At 41.7% G+C, this 20,170-nt stretch overlaps 1 protein-coding gene across 1 annotated transcript in view; it reads right to left on the reverse strand.

Moving 5' to 3' along the window:
* Positions 1–19,926, reverse strand: part of LOC129823943 (protein FAM110B-like) — a 46,344-nt gene extending 26,418 nt beyond the window's left edge. Inside the window, exon 1 of the mRNA XM_055883076.1 lies at positions 19,799–19,926. The gene's annotated coding sequence lies outside the window, so the exon portion shown is untranslated. The remainder of the gene's footprint in view (positions 1–19,798) is intronic.
* Between the last annotated feature and the right edge of the window lie 244 nt (positions 19,927–20,170).

Raw genomic sequence — 20,170 nt, forward strand, 5'->3', positions numbered from 1 at the left:
ACAACAGCAAAACAAATGTCAACAAAATACATTTATGGAGGAGCAGGCTGGGCCAGGGATGTTCTAACTCAGGGATGGGAACTTTGATGGGGGTGGAGGGGCACAATAAATCTGAATTCATCATGAGGGGCTGCAGAGGCTCGCCGGTCGGCGTACCCACATCCACACATAGTCAGAACGGGCCCTAGTCTTTTGGGGGTCCCAAGTGATTTTTTTTCTCCCCCCCCCATCTTGCGAGTTAATTTCCTGCAATTCCATACATTTTGCCGTGGGGCGGAAAGAAGAATTAGCCGTTTTAAAGCGAATTTCCTGCAACTCTACACATTTTTTTCATAGGGTGGAGAGAAATGTTTGCAGTTTTTAATGTGAAATCTGGGGGAGAGAGGTAGCCTAGTGGTTAGAGTGTTGGGCCAGTAACCGAAAGGTTGCTGGATCAAATCCCTGAGCTGACAAGGTAAAAATATATCGTTCTGCCCCTGAACAAGGCAGTTAAACCCACTGTTCCCCAGTAGGCTGTCATTGTAAATAAGAATTTGTTCTTAAAACATCTTAAGGCTAGGCCCCTTTTTTCTCAATCGCCGCCTGAATGACGTGCCCAGAGTAAACTGCCTGTTGCTCAGACCCTGAAGCCAGGGTATGCATATAATTGGTACCATTGGATAGAAAACACAGAAGTTTGAAGAAATTTAAAAATATTGTAGGAGAATATAACACAATAGATATGGTAGGAGAAAATCCAAAGAAAAACCAACTGGAATTTTGTTTCTTTTGAGAGACCATCCTCTTAGAATGGCCAGTATAAGGGCATACTGAGAATTATCTCCCTGGATGCGATTCCTATGGTTTCCACAGGGTGTCAGCAGTGTATGTTCAAGGTTTCAGGGTTGTAACTTCAAAAACGAATAACAAATAACAGTTTTCGTACAGGGACACAGTCTTGGAAATTCATGTGTGCGAGCGCTATGAAGACAAGACGCACCTGCTAAAATCGGTTTCCTATTGAACATACTTCTTTCCGTAAGAAATATAATAGTTTGATTACATTTTAGGGTATCTGAGGACTAAATAGGAGTAAATAGAAACGTATTTTGACTTTAGGGGTAGATTTTCGTATTCCTTTCTCTGCATGTTGAACGAGTGGATTACGCAAATTGATGGCGCCAACTAAACAGACTTTTTGGGATATAAAGAAGGATTTTATCTAACAAAATTACACTACATGGTATAGCTGGAACCCTTTGGATAACAAATCAGAGAAAGATTTGCAAAAAGTAAGTGAATATTTAATCGCTATTTGTGAATTTATGAAACCTGTGCCTGTGGAAAAATATTTTGATGTGGGCGAAGTCCTCAAACAATCGCATGGCATGCTTTCGCTGTAATAGCTACTGTAAATTGGACAGTGCAGTTAGATTAACAGGAATTTAAGCTTTCAACCGATATAAGACACTTATATGTACCTAAATGTTTAATATCCATAATTTTTATGATTATTTATTTGAATTGCGAGCGGGACACCTAGGCTTAAGAATGAACTGACTTGCCTAGTTAAATAAAGGTTAAATAAAAATATCTGAGTGGGATTGACTAACAAAATCAATGGGGGGGCCCCCCCCATTTGGTAATTCGACCATGATAGGGCGGTGCATAATTGGTCCAGTGTCGTCCGGGTTAGAGGAGGGTTTGGTCATCATTGTAAATAAGAATGTGTTCTTAACTGACTTGCCTAGTTAAATAAAGGTTAAATAAAAATAAAATAGCTGGCTAGACTAATTTACCAGTCTAAAGTTAGCTGGCTTGGGATAAATAAGTGACTGTGACTGACATAAGAGAAAAACAGCTGATGCACAACCACATTTTGAAATTGCCCCTTGTGTATTATTCTATAACAGTAAGTTGAGACCTGACAGAAATGTTCCAGATTGACTGACCTTCATGTCTTAAAGTAATGACGGACTGCCATTTCTCTTTGCTTACTTGAGCTGTTCTTGCCATAATATAGACTTGGTCTTTTACCAAATAGGGCTATCTTCTGTATACCACCTTGTGTGGGAAAAAGTACTAAAAAAGTACTAAATACTTAAGTACAAGTAAAGATACCTTAATAGAAAATGCCTCAAGTAAAAGTCACCCAGTAAAATACTGCTTGAGTAAAAGTCTAAAAGTATTTGGTTTTAAAGATACTTAAGTATCAAAAGTAAATGGAATTGCTAAAATGTACTTAAGTGTCTAACTTCTTGATGATAGGGTGCAGAATTTTCACTTAGGGAAAAATAGCGTGCGCAATTTCAACTTCGTGCTACTCATCCCCAGAATATAAGATATGCATATAATTAGTAGATTTGGATAGAAAACACTCTGAAGTTTCTAAAACTGTTTGAATCATATCTGTAAGTATAACAGAACTTATATAGCAGTCAAAACCCTGAGGACTAACTTTTTTATTGTTAAGTTCCTCTATGTTCAATGGATTGTTTTGGGCAAACCAGAATTCTAATCAGTAAATGCGCAGTTTCTACTGCTTCCACTGGATGTCGCCATTGTATGGAAAATGGTTAAGGTTTTTTCTTAGTGAGGTGAACAAGATATTGACCCGGAAGTGGAGGGACGTCGTTTGTTTATGTTTGAGATTTGGGCAAGACGTGAAATGTTCCGTGAGTTTGTTGATATCCTGTATTGAAAACAGATTGACCTGTCTTCAATTTGATCGATTATTAACGTTTACAAATACCTTAAGCTGTATTACAAAAGTACTTTGAAATGTTTTGGCAAAGTTTAGAGGTAATTTTTTTTTAGATATTGTGTCGTGATTTTGTTCAAATTGAACGCTGTTTTTCCTGGTACAACGGCGCCAAATAAATGGACAATTTGGATATATATGGATGGAATTAATCGAACAAAAGGACCATTTGTGATGTTTATGGGACATATTGGAGTGCCAACAAAAGAATCTCGTCAAAGGTAATGCATGTTTTATATTTTATATTAGCGTTTTGAGTAGCGCTAGCATGGTTGAAATAGGCTACACTCTCTTGTTTACATTGGGCTATCATCAGATAATAGCATCTTATGCTTTCGCCGAAAAGCCTTTTTGAAATCTGACATGTTGGCTGGATTCACAACGAGTGTAGCTTTAATTTGATATCTTATATGTGTGATTTAATCAAGTTTAATTTTATATAATTTTTTTGAATTTGGCGCTCTACATTTTGACATGGCTGTTGGGACGCAAGCGTCCCATCTATCCCAGAGAGGCTAAAGTAAAGGTAAAAATATAAACCATTTCAAATTCCTTATATTAGGCAAACCAGACGGCACGATTTGTATTTTTATTTTTTATTGACGGATAGCCAGGGGCACACTCAGACAATTTACAAATGAAGCATGTGTGTTTTGTGAGTTCTTCAGATCAGAGACAGAAGGGATGTTCTCTTAATAAGTGTGTGAATTGGACCATTTTCCTGTCAAAATGTAACAAGTACTTTTGGGTGTCAGGGAAAATGTATGGAGTAAAAAGTATATTATTTTCTTTACGAATGTAGTGAAGTAAAGTCAAAAATATATAAATAAAGTAAGTACAGATACCCCCAAAAAACTACTTAAGTAATACTTTTAAGTATTTTTACTTAAGTACTTTACACCACTGATACCACCCCTACCTTGTCACAACACAACTGATTGGCTCAAACTCCACTAAATAACTTTTAACAAGGCACACCTGTCAATTGAAATGTATTCCAGGTGACTACCTCATGAAGCTGGTTGAGAGAATGCCAAGAGTGTGCAAAGCTGTCATCAAGGTAAAAGGTGGCTACTTTGAAGAATCTCAAAAATATTTTGATTTGTTTAACACTTTTTTGGTTACTACATGATTCCATATGTGTTATTTCATAGTTTTGATGTCTTCACTATTATTCTACAATGTAGAAAATATATATTTTTTAAATTAAAAACCTGGAATGAGTAGGTGTCAAACTTTTGACTGGTACTGTAATCGAAACCCAAATCAATTGGCCCTTACAGGCAGAGAGGAGTTAGTGACTTTATCCGAATACCGTCAATGTCACAATCGTCCACAGTGCTACTGCAGTCACAGCTCTTCTCTGTCTCTCTGCACCGCTTGTTTGTGTTTGGGAAATATGGAACAGCTCGTTACCTGGCACCCTTCAACTGTTCCTGTGGAGACCTTTGGTTGAGACCATCTGCTCAGGCAGGGTACTATATGGTTCGTCTCATCAGTAACTTCTGGTGGGTCGTTCACACTCACAGCAGTGCTGCCGTATAATCCCCCTTCATTCGACCTGATGTTGGAATAATCTCACGACTCTGGTAGCATGCCCAGCCATCTGTAAATAAGTCTCTACACCAGTGGTCACCAAGCTTTCCTGAGTCAAGATCACGTTCTAATTCAAAATGCAGGCCGAGATCTACCGCTCAGATTTTTTTTAAACGTGACATAAAAAACGTAAGCCTATGCAACGTTAACCAATTAAAAACAGTTCTGTTTGTGCAGTAGGCTATAGGCCCAATACATTATCACTGCATATTGGCTATGCTTGAAATGCCCTGCCAATGTTCTTCTTCTCAGACCATTTTCAAATGATATTTCAAAATTGTAGGTATATGATCACACTGGTGATAGATAATTTGTTGTATTACTTGTGAGGCACAGCTGAGTGAGCATACTCATTTCCTTTTTTTACTGGACTGATGGCCTGCATCTGATGGTCAATCTGAGGGGAGGGAGGGAGCAGCGGTGAGGCTGCCTTTCACCCGACTCACCGTCCCTCCTCTCTCCCTTCCTCCACTGAGAAAAGGACACAGTCTTCCAGCTGATGGTGAAACTTAAGTCGCACTGCATTATTTCTGCCTCATGCACCAGTTCATGTTGTTACTCCTATGACCAGAGAAAGTAAAATATTCCTGGATATTAAAAAAAGGCAAGACAATAATAATAACAACGCAAGCTTATCGAAAAACACTTTGGTATACTCATTCATTGGAGCTGCAGTGCTGGTTGTAGCGTGAGTGAAAGTAGAGAGCTCAAATGTTATGGCTCATAAAAAAAAGTGTTGAACAAGGTGTTGACAGTGCTCAATAACTTAAGCATAAACTTACTCATAAAAACAGCAGTTCTTTGCTGTATTCGTTGAGTCTCTCTATAGTCATTGTCTTAAAAGTTTTGAAATCTTACATTATCAACTTTTCTGTGCATTCAAGGCTTTGTTTTACAGTCTATGGGACGAGAAAATTGTGCAGACACGGTGATGAGAGCTGTCCCATTAGCCAGCGGTAGGCCTATAAGTGCAATTGATTTGCTCTCTGGGCCTGCCGGATAGGCGGAGTTCTACCTTCAGGACACATGAAATTGTGTCGGATTCAGCAAAAATTGGCTCTTATCCAAAGCAATTTACAGGAGCAATTAGGGTGAAGCTCCTTGCTCAAGGGCACATAGACAGAATTTTCACCTAGTTGGCTAGGGGATTCGAACAAACAACCTTTCGGTTACTGGTGCAGTAAGATCACTTTCGCAGTCTAAAAACAAGCCGAGATCTACCACTAAGAAAATGTAACATTAACATTGCTATTGTTATTTTACTGCTGCTCTTTAATGATTTGTTACTTTGTTTCTTTTATTTTTTAGGTATTTTTCTTAACTGCATTGTTGGTTAAGGGCTTATAAGTAAACATTTCACTAAGGTCTACACCTGTATTCGGCTCAGGTGACAAATAAAATGTGATTTGACTAACCTAATAAAAACAGTTTTGTAGGAATGAGGTTTGTGCAGTAGGCCTAATACATTATCACAGCGTATTGGCTACATGTCTGGCCTGCCAATATTGTTTTTCTCAGACCATATTATATTTCCGAACTCTAGCTTTGATTACAAAATAGATCTGTTGGTGTTGCACTTGCAAGGCAAAGCTGAGCATAAATTCAAATGTGCGTTTGGTCAAGGTGCTTTCAAGACAACTGGGGCCTCGAGGTAAAATCATGATGTCAGTGATCTTCAGGTTGGAAAGTCGGAGGTCTAGAAAGATGCCAGAGTTTCTGACTTGGAATCCCGAGTTGGATGACCGTTCAAAACTATGTTTCCCAGTCGGATCTAGTTTTTCCCAGTAGTTCAGTTGTCTTGAATGCACTGAAGTCTGAGATTTCTGAGTTCCCAGTTGTTTTGAACGCAGCATTAGTCTCAGTGGATAAAGGGAGAGAACAGAAGAGGGTCCGCGCTCTCCTTTCTTTCCTCCGGTGAGACTGACTAGAGAGAGGGGGAACAGTCTCCCACCCGATGACCAGAGAGAGGGGGAACAGTCTCCCACCCGATGACCAGAGAGAGGGGGAACAGTCTCCCACCCGATGACCAGAGAGAGGGGGAACAGTCTCCCACCCGATGACCAGAGAGAGGGGGAACAGTCTCCCACCCGATGACCAGAGAGAGGGGGAACAGTCTCCCACCCGATGACCAGAGAGAGGGGGAACAGTCTCCCACCCGATGACCAGAGAGAGGGGGAACAGTCTCCCACCCGATGACCAGAGAGAGGGGGAACAGTCTCCCACCCGATGACCAGAGAGAGGGGGAACAGTCTCCCACCCGATGACCAGAGAGAGGGGGAACAGTCTCCCACCCGATGACCAGAGAGAGGGGGAACAGTCTCCCACCCGATGACCAGAGAGAGGGGGAACAGTCTCCCACCCGATGACCAGAGAGAGGGGGAACAGTCTCCCACCCGATGACCAGAGAGAGGGGGAACAGTCTCCCACCCGATGACTAGAGAGAGGGGGAACAGTCTTCCACCCGATGACTAGAGAGAGGGGGAACAGTCTCCCACCCGATGACTAGAGAGAGGGGGAACAGTCTTCCACCCGATGACTAGAGAGAGGGGGAACAGGAAGACTTGACGCCAAGCAGAAGCAGACCAAAGGTGAGGCATAAGCACAACCCCAGCAGGACAGAAATGTCACTCTGGATCTAATCCTAAAATGAGACGATTCACTGTCAAGGCTTCGGCCATTTGAGAATCAGTCAGTGTGCACAAAGGGGCGTGATGTGCACCCTCCTCACATAACAGCACGGCAGGAAGTCAAGTAGCTTAGATGTACACTAACTTAAATGACAAGACATTGGGCCTAGGCCCACATCCCAGAAAAAAGGAGGTTCCTATATCCGCTGAAAGTAGCTCTCCTCGCAATCAAACGCAAATACACAGTGTCTGCCAAGGAGTTCTTGTACAGGGCTTTACACTAAATGTGTACAGTATGCAAATTATTAGTAGGCCTATTTTCCAGGGCTCAGGAGTGTTTGATTGGCCTGTTATGTGTTGAATGGTTGAGGTATCAGGGTTTTGGGAGTCAAATGACCATCCGGGAGGCCTCACACTGGTGAGTGTCAGGCCACATGATCAGATCAGCTAGTTCTCTTGTCTCTCCAGAGGCAGATGAACTCGACTTTAAAAAAACAAGCAGCAGGTAGGGCAACCGTTGACTGGAGGCAAAAGACACAACAAACACACACACACACACACGTTCACACACACACACACGTTCACTGTGTCGGGAAAAGGCCTGCAGGGGCCACGATACAGCTGCGTCTCCTCTCCATTGATGTGTCAGGAATCAGACAGATGGGTCTAAATTGCCTCCAGAGGATTCACATGAGCTGAGAAATATGAGACTAGGGCCACACTATCACAACCGAAAGATGAAACCATCAACACAATATCACAACCTAGCCTAAATGGCCAGACTATCACAAAAGTGACTCAGTAGTACACACTAACATAACTGAAACATGAGACAGCCACATAACCATAACTAAAATGGCCACACTTTAATCTCCGATAAGACACAACAGAGACAGTATCTGTAACAAAATGCAGACATAAACTACATTACCAGTCACATTATCACAATCCTAAATTGACACTGCACAGCTACATTTTCACATAGCCTAACCTTCCAGAGAATTCTAATGAGCCACAATGTTATTATCACCACAGCAATCTCAGAATTAGCCCAGCCAACTCAAACAGCCCAGGCATAAAAATAGCTAGTCTGGCTGAGACTACAGCCACACTTTAACAATGCCTATAACAGTGACACAATACAACCTAGCTAGTAAATGCCACTATCATACAATGTAAACAGTAAATTAACTAAAGTATAGTACAACCACCAGAGAAAATTCACGAGCATCAGCAGCAACTGCAAGGCTTTATTACAGCTAGCTTAGTTTTAACGCATTACAGCTGCAATATGTAACTTTTTTGGGCGACCAGACAAAATTCAAAATAGAAATGTGAGTTATAGATTGTCATTCTCATTGAAAGCAAGTCTAAGAAGCAGTAGATCGGTTATGTACGCTATTTCTATGCTTCCCGTTTTAAAGTTTCGTTTTTGCATCTTACTTTCGGTTTGGCACACCAGCTTCAAACAGCTGAAAATACAATATTTTTGGTCATGGAAAATATATTTCACAGTGGTTTAGATGGTACAATGATTCTCTACACTACAGTTAGAGATGTCTATGGTCAACCTTCAAGGCTCCCACTGTCTACAGTAAATGCCCACTCCCAAAAGTCTTTGTACTCTACTCGCTCCTGCCCCTCCTCTACCTCTCCTCCTCCTCCCTCCTGAGTGCCAGCTTTATAACCAGTCTCAGTAAAACTCCACTGCTCCACTTTAAATCCCCCCTCACACCCCTCTTTTTCCCTTCCTCCCTCTTTCCTCTGCCCTCTCCCCATTTTTCTGCTCCCTCCAGGATCATATCAGTGGAGCTGTCCTAGTGAACGCTGTCTGACTGACCCAGTCTCTCTCTATTGCTCCTCAGACTGCATGCTAACATGCCTCAGACACTGTAGTGTACTCATGTACAAGAGTGCACTATTGTTTGAGTACAGAAACTGAGGTTGTTGGTTAGCAGTGTTTGCTGGACCCAAGGAAGAGTAGCTATACAGTCATAGTTATGTCCAGGAACCATGATATGTAATGTCACTGCCAGTGCCAACAATTCTTTGACTCCAAATGTTCGAGACAAACATAGCCAGCCGCACACTCAACAATTTAGGCCCAAATAATGATAATCAAAATGTGTGACGTCTCGCTGACCATCACATCATGCCCTGGGGCTGAGGAAGGAACGGCCTAGATTATAGAAGAGAGGACATGTGGTACAGGTCCTGCTGAACATAGCACATCACTAGCTGTTTGATATGTAATTCAATGAACCCAGACTAACCTTTGTAACAGTCACAATACGTTGCTTTGTGTCCTCTGAGATCAGAAGTAGATTAAATTGACCACCATGTACATGGTAGATATACCTCTGCTATTTCATAAAGCCAAAGCATACACTGTTAACCCTATCCCTTATTGATTGGCAAGTGATTGTGTTGCAATAAAATGTTTTATAATGACTAAAACCACCACATGCAAGTCTATTAATCAGATGGCTACTATGCATTCCCAGCAGGCATCCAGGGACTTCCTTTCACGATCCACCTACCCTTTCTTTTCAGATCAGTGCAGATGAAGAGGAGAGTGAGAGGGAAAGGAAGCCCCTTCTAGACTATTACGATGCACCTCATGTTGCGCACGACAAGAAGAACGAGGGGGATAGAAGAGCTGACTGTCTGGTCGTACCTTTAGAAAAACAGCAGAAACTCACTCTCTCACAGCTGTAGCAGATCTTACTGTTCAACAAGACGCCAAGCAATAAAACAGAATGTTGGACGTAAAACATCAGCATCCCAAAATACATGCCTCTCTCTTCCAAGGAGGAACACTAACCATGAAAGTAAGCTAACAATGTTTTTTTATTTTTTTATTTCACCTTTATTTAACCAGGTAGGCCAGTTGAGAACAAGTTCTCATTTACAACTGCGACCTGGCCCAAAATAAAGCAAAGCAGTGCAACAAAAACAACACAAAGTTACAGATAAACAAACGCACAGTCAATAACACAATAGAAAAATCTATGTACAATGTGTGCAAATGTAGAAGAGTTTAATTATTTTAACCTTTATTTAATTAGGCAAGTCAGTTAAGAACAAATTCTTATTTTCAGTGACGGCCAAGGAACAGTGGGTTAACTGCCTTGTTAAGGAGCAGAACGACAGATTTTTACCTTGTCAGCTCGGGGATTCGATCTTGTAACCTTTCGGTTACTAGTCCAACGCTCTAACCACTAGGTGGGTTTGGCGACAAATATGTAGTGAGGGCCAGGGAACAAGAGCATACAGGTCGCAGTGGTGGGTAGTATATGGGGCTTTGGTGACAAAACGGATGGCACTGTGATAGCAAACTGGATGTAGTCTGAGTAGGGTGTTGGAGGCTATTTTGTAAATGACATACCCGAAGTCAAGGATCGGTATGATAGTCAGTTTTACGAGGGTATGTTTGGCAGCATGAGTGAACGAGGCTTTGTTGTGAAATAGGAAGCCGATTCTAGATTTAACTTTGGATTGGAGATGCTTAATGCGAGTCTGGAAGGAGAGTTCACAGTCTAACCAGACACCTAGGTACAGTCGTATGAAAAAGTTTGGGCACCCCTCTGAGGCTGCATAATAATTTACTCTGTCGTCACAGAAAATGATCACAGTGGCATGCCATTCATTTTCTAATAAAAGCTGAGTACTGGGGTATTGTCCAGACAAAGATTTTTAGTGTAGCAATATTAAGTTGTATGAAATTAAATCAGATGTGAAAAATAGGCTATGCAAAAATGTGGGCACCCTTGTCATTCTGTTGATTTGAATACCTGTAACTACTTAGCACTGAATAATTGAGTCATTAAGCCTTGAACTTCATAGACAAGTGCATCCAATCATGAGAAAAGGTATTTAAGGTGGCCAATTGCAAGTTGTTGTTCTCTTTGACTCTCCTCTGAAGAGTGGCAACATGGGGGCCTCAAAACAACTCTCAAATGACCTGAAAACAAAGATTGTTCAACATTATGGTTTAGAGGAAGGCTACAAAAAGCTATCACAGAGATTTAAGCTGTCAGTGTCCACTGTGAGGAACATAGTGAGGAAATGGAAGACCACAGGCACAGTTCTTGTTAAGGCCAGAAGTGGCAGGCCAAGTTAAATATCGGAGAGGCAAAGGCGAAGGATGATGAGAACGGTCAAAAACAGCCCACAGACCACCTCCAACATCATCTTGCTGCAGATGGTGTCACTGTGCATCGTTCAACAATTCAGCGCACTTTGCACAAGGAGAAGCTGTATGGGAGAGTGATGCGGAAGAAGCCTTTTCTGCACACACGCCACAGAGTCGCTTGAGGTATGCAAACGCACATTTGGATGAGCCAGCTTCATTTTGGAATAAGGTGCTGTGGACTGATGAAACAAAGATTGAGTTATTTGGTCATAACAAGGGACGTTATGCATGGCGGCAAAAGAACACAGCGTTCCAAGAAAAACACTTGCTACCCACAGTAAAATGTGGTGGGGGTTCCATCATGCTGTGGGGCTGTGTGGCCAGTGCCAGTACTGGGAATCTTGTTAAAGTTGAGGGTCGTATGGATTCCACTCAATAGCAGATTCTTGGGAATAATGTTAAATAATCAGTCACAAAGTTGAAGTTACGCCGGCGCTGGATATTTCAACAAGACAACGACCCAAAACACTGCTCAAAATCTACCCGGGCATTTATGCAGAGGAACAAGTACAATGTTCTGGAATGGACATCCCAGTCCCCAGACCTGAATATCATTGAGAATCTGTGGGATGATTTGAAGCGGGCTGTGCATGCTCGGCAACCATCAAACCTAACTGAACTGGAGATGTTTTGTAAGGAGGAATGGTCCAAAATACCTTCATCCAGACACTCATTAGAGGCTATGGGAAGCGTCTAGAGGCTGTTATTTTAGCAAAAGGAGGCTCTACTAAATATTGATGTGATTTTTCTATTGGGGTGCCCAAATCTATGCACCTGTCTTATTTTGTTTTGATGCAGATTGCACATTTTCTGTTAATCCAATAAACCTCATTTCACTACTGAAATATTACTGTGTCCATCAGTTATTTGATAGATCAAAATGAAATTGCTGATCCAAACACCCAATTATTTATAAATGGAAATCATGGAAATTGTCAGGGGTGCCCAAACTTTTTCATACGACTGTATTTGTAGATGTCCACATATTCTAAGTCAGAACCGTCCAGAGTATTGATGCTAGTCGGGCGGGCGGGTGCAGGTAGCAATCGGTTGAAGAGCATGCACTTAGTTTTACTAGCATTTAAAAGCAATTGGAGGCCATGGAAGGAGTGTTGTATGGCATTGAAGCTTGTTTGGAGGTTTGTTAACACAGTGTCCAAAGAGGGGCCAGATGTATAGATAATGGTGTCGTATGCGTAGAGGTGGATCAGAGAATCACCAGCAGCAAGAGCGACATCATTGATGTATACAGAGAAAAGAGTTGGCCCGAGAATTGAACCCTGTGGCATCCCCAGAAGTCAGGACAACAGGCCCTCCGATTTGACACACTGAAGTAGTTGGTGAACCAGACGAGGCAGTTATTTGAGAAGCCAAGGCTATTGAGTCTGCAGATAAGAATGCGGTGATTGACAGAATCGAAAGCCTTGGCCAGGTCGATGAAGACGGCTGCACAGTACTGTCTTTTATCGATGGCGGTTATGATATCGTTTAGGACCTTAGTGGAAAAGGTACGGTTGGATAAGAAATGGTCGGTGATCTGTTTGTTAACTTGACTTTCGAAGATTTTAGAAGGGCAGGGCAGGATGGATATAGGTCTATAACAGTTTGGGTCTAGAGTGTCTCCCCCTTTGAAGAGGGGGAGGACCGCTTTCCAATCTTTGGGGATCTCAGACGATACGAAAGAGGTTGAACAGGCTAGTAATAGGGGTTGCAACAATTTTGCCGGATCATTTTAGAAAGAGAGTGTCCAGATTGTCTAGCCCAGCTGTAGAGATCCAGTTCCAGACCTATCATCAGTGCAGTGAGCTGCTGGGAGAAGGTGCTCTTATTCTCCATGGACTTTACAGTGTTCCAAAACTTTTTGGAATTAGTGCTACAGGATGCAAATTTCTGTTTGAAGAAGCTAGCCTTAGCTTTCCTAACTGACTGAGTATATTGGTTCCTAACTTCCCTGAAAAGTTGTATATCGCGGGGGCTATTCGATGCTAATGCAGAACGCCACAGGATGTTTTTGTGCTGATCAAGGGCAGTCAAGTCTGGGGTGAACCAAGGGCTATATCTGTTCTTAGTTCTATATTTTTTGAATGGGGCATGCTTATTTAAGATGGTGAGGAAAGCACTTTTAAAGAGCAATCAGGCATCCTCTACTGATGGGATGAGGTCAGTATCCTTCCAGGATACCCATGCCAGGTCAATTAGAAAGGCCTGCTCGCTGAAGTGTTTTAGGGAGCGTTTGACAGTGATAAGGGGTGGTCGTTTGACCACGGACCCATTACGCACGCAGGCAATGAGGCAGTGATCACTGAGATCCTGGTTGAAGACAGCAGAGGTGTATTTAGAGGGCAAGTTGGTCAGGATGATATCTAAGAGATACCCATGGTTAAGGATTTAGGGTTGTACCTGGTAGGTTCCTTGATAATTTGTGTGAGATTGAGGGCATCTAGCTTAGATTGTAGGATGGCCGGGGTGTTAAGCATGTCCCAGTTTAGGTCACCTGACAGTACGAACTCTGGAGATAGATAAGGGGCAATCAATTCACATATGGTGTCCAAGGCACAGCTGGGGGCTGAAGGGGGTCTATAACAAGCGGCAACGGTGAGAGACTTGTTTCTGGAAAGGTGGATTTTTAAAAGTAGAAGCTCAAATTGTTTGGGCACAGACCTGGATAGTAAGCCTGCATTGTTCTGTCAATCTCTGCAGTAGATTGCAACTCCGCCCACTTTGGCAGTTCTATCTTGGCGGGAAAATGTTATAGTTAGGGATGGGAATTTCAGGATTTTTGGTGTCCTTCCTAAGCCAGGATTCAGACACGGATAGGACATCCGGGTTGGCGGAGTGTGCTGAAGCAGTGAATAAAACAAACTTGGGGAGGAGGCTTCTAATGTTAACATGCATGAAACCAAGGCCTTTACGGTTACAGAAGTCAACAAATGAGAGCGCCTGGGGAATGGGAGTGGTGCTGGGGGCTGCAGGGCCTGGGTTAACCTCTACATCATCAGAGGAACAGAGTAGAGTAGAGTAGGATAAGGTTTCTCAACCCTATGTTCCGTTGATCAGCTCCGGTCCATGTGATGTTGCTAACTGCTCTGCTCTGTCAGATAGTGAGTTGACACTATTTCATTATTTCTCAACTAATAGCTTTAAACTCAGCTATAAGGCAGAGAACCACAGCTTGCCAGTCCCTGGCACAGAAAAGGTTGATAAACACAGGTGTAAGATCCACACAGCCACTCGTTGGAATGCTTGTATTTTACGTCGGCTAATACTCTCTGCTTTAGTAGTGTGATGATTCTCAGTGTATGATGTAAAGATGCTCATGTGATTCGCAGATTGTTCCAGGTCATGCATTTGCAGCAGCTTAGAGCTTCACTTCTAAAGTAAAGTATTTAACACCTTTGTTATGGTAAGCCTAAATAAGTTCAGGAGTAAAAACTTGCTTAACAAGTCACAATAAGTTGCATGGAGTCACTGTGTGTAATAACTGTGTAATAATTGTTTACCATGATTTTCGAATGACTACCTCATCTCTGTACCCCACACACACAATTATCTGTAAGGTTCCTTAGTCAAGCAGTGAATTTCAAAACACATATTCAACCAAAAAGACCAATGCTGTTTTCCAATGGCTTGCAAAAGGCACCTATTGGTAGATGGGTAAAAATAAAAGCAGACATTGAATATCCCTTTGAGCGTGGTGAAGTTATTAATTACACTTTGGATGGTGTATCAATACACCAAGTCACTACAGGAAGCATGTACAGAATAAAATATTCCAAAACATGCATCCTGTTTGCAACAAGGCACTAAAGTAATACTGCAAAACATGTGGCAAAGCAATTCACTTCTTGTCCTAAATACAAAGTGTTATATTTGGGGCAAATTCAATACAACACATTACTGAGTACCACTCTTTTCAAGCATAGTGGTGGCTGCATCATGTTATGGATATGCTTGTAATCACTAAGGACTGGGGAGTTTTTTAGCATAAAAAAAGCAGGTCTAAGGCACTGCATCGAAACAGCCTGGGGTTCGATCGTGACCAGAAGTACCATAGGGCGGCGCACAATTGGTCCAGACCCGGGGGGGGGGGGGCTTTACTTGGCTCAACGCGCTCTAGCGACTCCTTGTGGCGGGCCGGTCGTCAGTTGAATGGTGTTTCCTCCAACACATTGGTGCGGCTGGCTTCCGACTTAAGCAGGCGGGTGTTAAGAAGCGCAGCTTGGCGGGTCATGTTTCGGAGGACGTATGACTCGTCCTTTGCCTCTTCCGAGCCAGTTGGGGAGTTGCAGCGATGAGACAAGATCGCAATTGGATATCACGAAATTGGAATGAAGCTAAGCACAGGCAAAATCCTAGAGGAAAACCTGGTTCAGTCTGCTTTCCACCAGACACTGGGAGACTAATTCACCTTAAAATAACCTAAAATATAAGGCCAAATCTACACTGAAGTTGCTTACCGAGAAGACAGTGAATGCTCCTGACTGGCAGAGTTGCAGTTTTGAATTAAATCTACTTGAAAATCTATGGCAAGACCTGAAAATGGTTGTCCAGCTATGATCAACAACCAATTTGACAGAGCTTGAAAAACTTTGAAAATAATAAATGGGCAAATGTTGTACAATCCAGGTGTGAAAGGCTCTTAGAAACTTACCCAGAAAGACTCAATGCTGTAATCGCTGCCAAAGGTGCTTCTACAAAGTATTGACTCATGGGTGTGAATACTTATGTAAATTAGATATCTGTATTTCATTTTCAATAAATTTGCTAACATTTTTAAAAACATGTTTTCACTGTCATTAGGGGGTATTGTGTGTAGACGGGTGAGAAAAAAATATATTTAATCCATTTTGAATTCAGGCGGTAACAACAAAATGTAGAATAAGTCAAGGGGTATGAATACTTTCTGAAGGCACTGTATGTCCTCAATGTTTTTAGGAACATGCCTACATTTTCATACAAGTGATATTTTCAAGTGACTTACTGGTTTTCCCTGTGCAAGAAAATCTGTAGGCTAGCTTATCATCTTCATGTTTTGTTTTATTCATGTAAACCTGACAGATGTTAAGGGGGTACTTTTGGTTGATGTTTATGGCATAGAGTGGCAGCAGCACTATGGACATTCAGTAAAAGCAGCAGTCATAACACTTTCAGGAGTGAAGCTAATGACTCCCTAGTGAAGGTAATACAATTTAGAGTTAGCATTTACGGCATTTCTGTGTTCCTCTTGACATTATCCCTTGCTGCTTGCCAACGCAGAGTGTAGGCTAGCCTAAATGATATCCCTTTGCAAGGGGCAACAAACATGTAGTGTATAATAGCACAGCCTACTACTCCAGATAACTGGGAATAGTGAGATGAATATAATGTATCACACTGACCTGGCATTGTCTGTGAGACCCATATGTTAGACATCTCTCTCTCTCTCCAATTCTTCAAGGTTCAGCATTCCTCACAACTAAAATGTTTTAGTGATGAACACTAGAATCAACAGCTGCTGTTGTCTTGGCTGTGCCAGCCCAGGTGTGCATGGCCAGGCCAGATAAGGGATGAGTTTATTGGTGAGCAACTGGGCAGGTTTAGTGTTTAATATTAATGTGATCAAGAAGGGAATTCAAATTGGCCAATTATACAGCAGGGACAGAATGTGTCGACGGTGTCATAATATGTTGTTTCGAGTCAGCAAACTATGACGCACACAGTCAGGATTTTTGCCTAAAATGTTTGGCTATTGCTGTTATGCAATACGCATCACAACAGTGTCAAGCTTTAACTTCTCTTGGGTAGGGGGCAGCATTCTGAATTTTGGATGAAAAGCATGCCCAAATTAAACTGCCAGCTACTCATCCCCAGAAGATAAGATATGCATATTATTAGTAGATTTGGATAGAAAACACTCAGAAAACACTCTGAAGTTTCTAAAACTGTTTGAATCATGTCTGTGAGTATAACAGAACTTATTTAGCAGGCGAAACCCCGAGGACAAACCATTCAGAGTTCCTACCGCTTCCACTGGATGTCAACAGTCTTTACAAATTGGTTGAGGTTATTCCTTTGTGTAATAAAGAAGTATGGCCATCTTGAAGGAGGGTCACTCGAAATGTCCTGTTTGTTAGAAGCGCATGACCAGAAAGCTAGCTACAGTTGGTTTTAATCCTGTATTGAACACAGATCATCCCGTCTTCAATTTGATCGATTATTTACGTAAAAAAATACCTAAAGTTGTATTACAAAAGTAGTTTGACATTTTTTGGCAAAGTTTACAGGTAACCTTTGAGATATTTTGTAGTCACGTTTCACAATTTGGAACCGGTGTTTTTCTGGATCAAACGCGCCAAATAAATTGACATTTTGGATATATATCGACGGAATGAAAAATGTCTGTCCTCTTTTTTATTTGATGGTGAGCTAACATAAATATATGTGGTGTTTTCTCTGTAAAACATTTTAAAAATCGGACATGTTGGCTGGATTGACAAGATGTTTATCTTTCAAATGCTGTATTGGACTTGTTAATGTGTGAAAGTTAAATATATAAAAAAATATATATTTTGAATTTCGCGCCCTGCAATAGAGCTGGATGTTGTCATAAGTGTACCGACGTCGGGACAGCCCGCCTAACAGGTTAATGGGATACTGTGAGATTCTGGCAAGTAAGCCGTTTTTCTACAGTCAGAAGAACTCGCTGATACCATTTTAATGTCTCTGCGTGCAGTGTGATGGAAGTTAGTTTTGCGAGCCAAAGCTAACTAGCAGTAGCACAATGACTGGAAGTCTACAGATACAGTTGCATTACGCTAGCATACCAGTAGAGATTATTGACAGAATCTCGCAGTATCCCTTTAAAATTATTAGGCCTGGGCCAAATGCATATTTTTTTAAATGGTAGCTTACCTTTTAATGCACACATTTGATGTGTAATAAAAGTGACTTGGGGCTTGACATTACATTTATGACCGCATGCTTCACACTGTTGATCTCTGTCATAAACCTGTTATAAGCATATCATGCTTCACATACTGTCAATAGGAAACGTATATGTCAAGCTAAGTCATGTTTATGACTTATGCAGGCAGTATGACGGAACATTCAAATAAAGTGTTTCTGCTAAATTCATCCAAGTGTAACAGTTTAACTTTATGGCGTCCCCTCGCCCCGACCCGGGCACCCTCTGCACACATCAACAACAGTCACCCACGAAGCATCGTTACCCATCACTCCACAAAGGCCGCGGCCCTTGCAGAGCAAGGGGAACCACTACTTCAAGGTCTCAAAGCGAGTGATGTAACCGATTGAAACGCTATTAGCGCGCACCACCGCTAACTAGCTAGCCCTTTCACATCCGTTACACAAGCCTAATGCTTTTCCCTCGTATTTTCCTGAGAATCTGTTCACACTGATACAAACTACCCAAATGCGTTTTCCACGCCAGCCTACCAACGAACACACACATACACATTCTAATCCCAATATTTAGCTTTTGACACTAAACCTGTTGTGTGCAGCTGTGTACCAGGCACTGTAGATCAAATTATTCAGCCAGAGTTAGTTCAACTTAGTTCAACTGTTGTACCACATCAGACCCAAAATATAAGCTTGTTTCAATCCAATGTTTGTAAACAAAGTAAATGTAAACAAAGTAAATGTAAACAAACACTATATAGGAGCCTCAAAACATGGTTAAAACTATAATGTTAATATCATGGACGGTCAGTACTTGCATCCATAGCTCTGTCTATGAATTTGAGAGTTGTTACAATTCTCCAGCCCCATCCCTTACCCGAAACAGGGGCGGGGACTACACTTAGTTAATGTTTCAACTGCTGATTGCCGCTTTAAACTATTGGCACTCGATGCTAACAGACCTAATGCTACTATATAATCAATGCAATACACTTGCACTTCATTTCCACTAATTTGCCCCTTATTTAATAAAGACAGTGTGTGTCTGCCTAAAAATGTCAGTCAAAACAGACAAACACCACAATATCTCAGAAGAGATTGTCTTGTATTGTCCTGTATGCCATGTTCTCAGTGGACTGACGAGTCCAAGTTTCCCTGCTTGTTATCGGGCAATTACTCGAATTATGTCCCATCTCATAACCACATACAATCATACAATAACGATGCTGACTACGCAATCCCCCAGCGCTCGAGCCACCCAAAACATCATAATGACAGAATGTTAAACCGCAAAAAAAGAGCAACATTGAGGTTTAGTTACATCGTTTCGTTGTGACCTGCTGCTTCATTCAGGCTGATGTAATGACGCAACGTTGTAGAACTAGTGTAGCTACTAATTTACAGCCACCAACAACCTGTATGGAGCATTGTGAGCCAAAAAAACAACAGTGGAGTACGCACGAACGTTGCCTGGTGCTTGCATGCCGGTTGAAACACGACGTCGCACATGTTCACGAATTTATTCTGAAATTGACTTTATTCAGATTTGACTTTATTTCATATTTTGTGTTTAATAACTAGCTAGCTAGTTGACATCATTCAAACAATCCATTCAGCCTAAGGTGATGGAGAATTGAGGGAAACGGACGAAAGAAGTCAAGAATGCATGGCAACGCCAGTCTGTGCAGAATATATCGGCTACTAGACAAGCATATGGTAAACCATAGGTAAATTCCTTACCTTGATACCCAGCGAAGGAAAACAAAGGATGCTGCAGTATCTTTCCGTTATACGGAACGTGTGGGGATGGCCTCCAAACTGTATGGGCAACACCAAACAGCTAATTCAACGCAATCTGCAGCGCACTCTACAGTCCGTATCCAGACAATCACGGCGCCAGTGAAAGGGGTGACAAGGGACACATTCCAAATGTTCTTGCATATTAATCTTCGTATAATGATTTAAGTTCATATTTTTTGATTATTATAACATAACTGTTGATGAATTGTTAACGATAAATAATTGGTGCTAGAGATATGATGCTATTTTTCATTCTCAGTCGGTTTGTGCACCCCTACCATTGTAGATGTTGCGCCCCATTTTCTCTTAAAG

Source organism: Salvelinus fontinalis, chromosome 26 (assembly GCF_029448725.1).
Source record: "Salvelinus fontinalis isolate EN_2023a chromosome 26, ASM2944872v1, whole genome shotgun sequence".
In the NCBI taxonomy this organism is placed as follows: Eukaryota; Metazoa; Chordata; class Actinopteri; order Salmoniformes; family Salmonidae; genus Salvelinus; species Salvelinus fontinalis.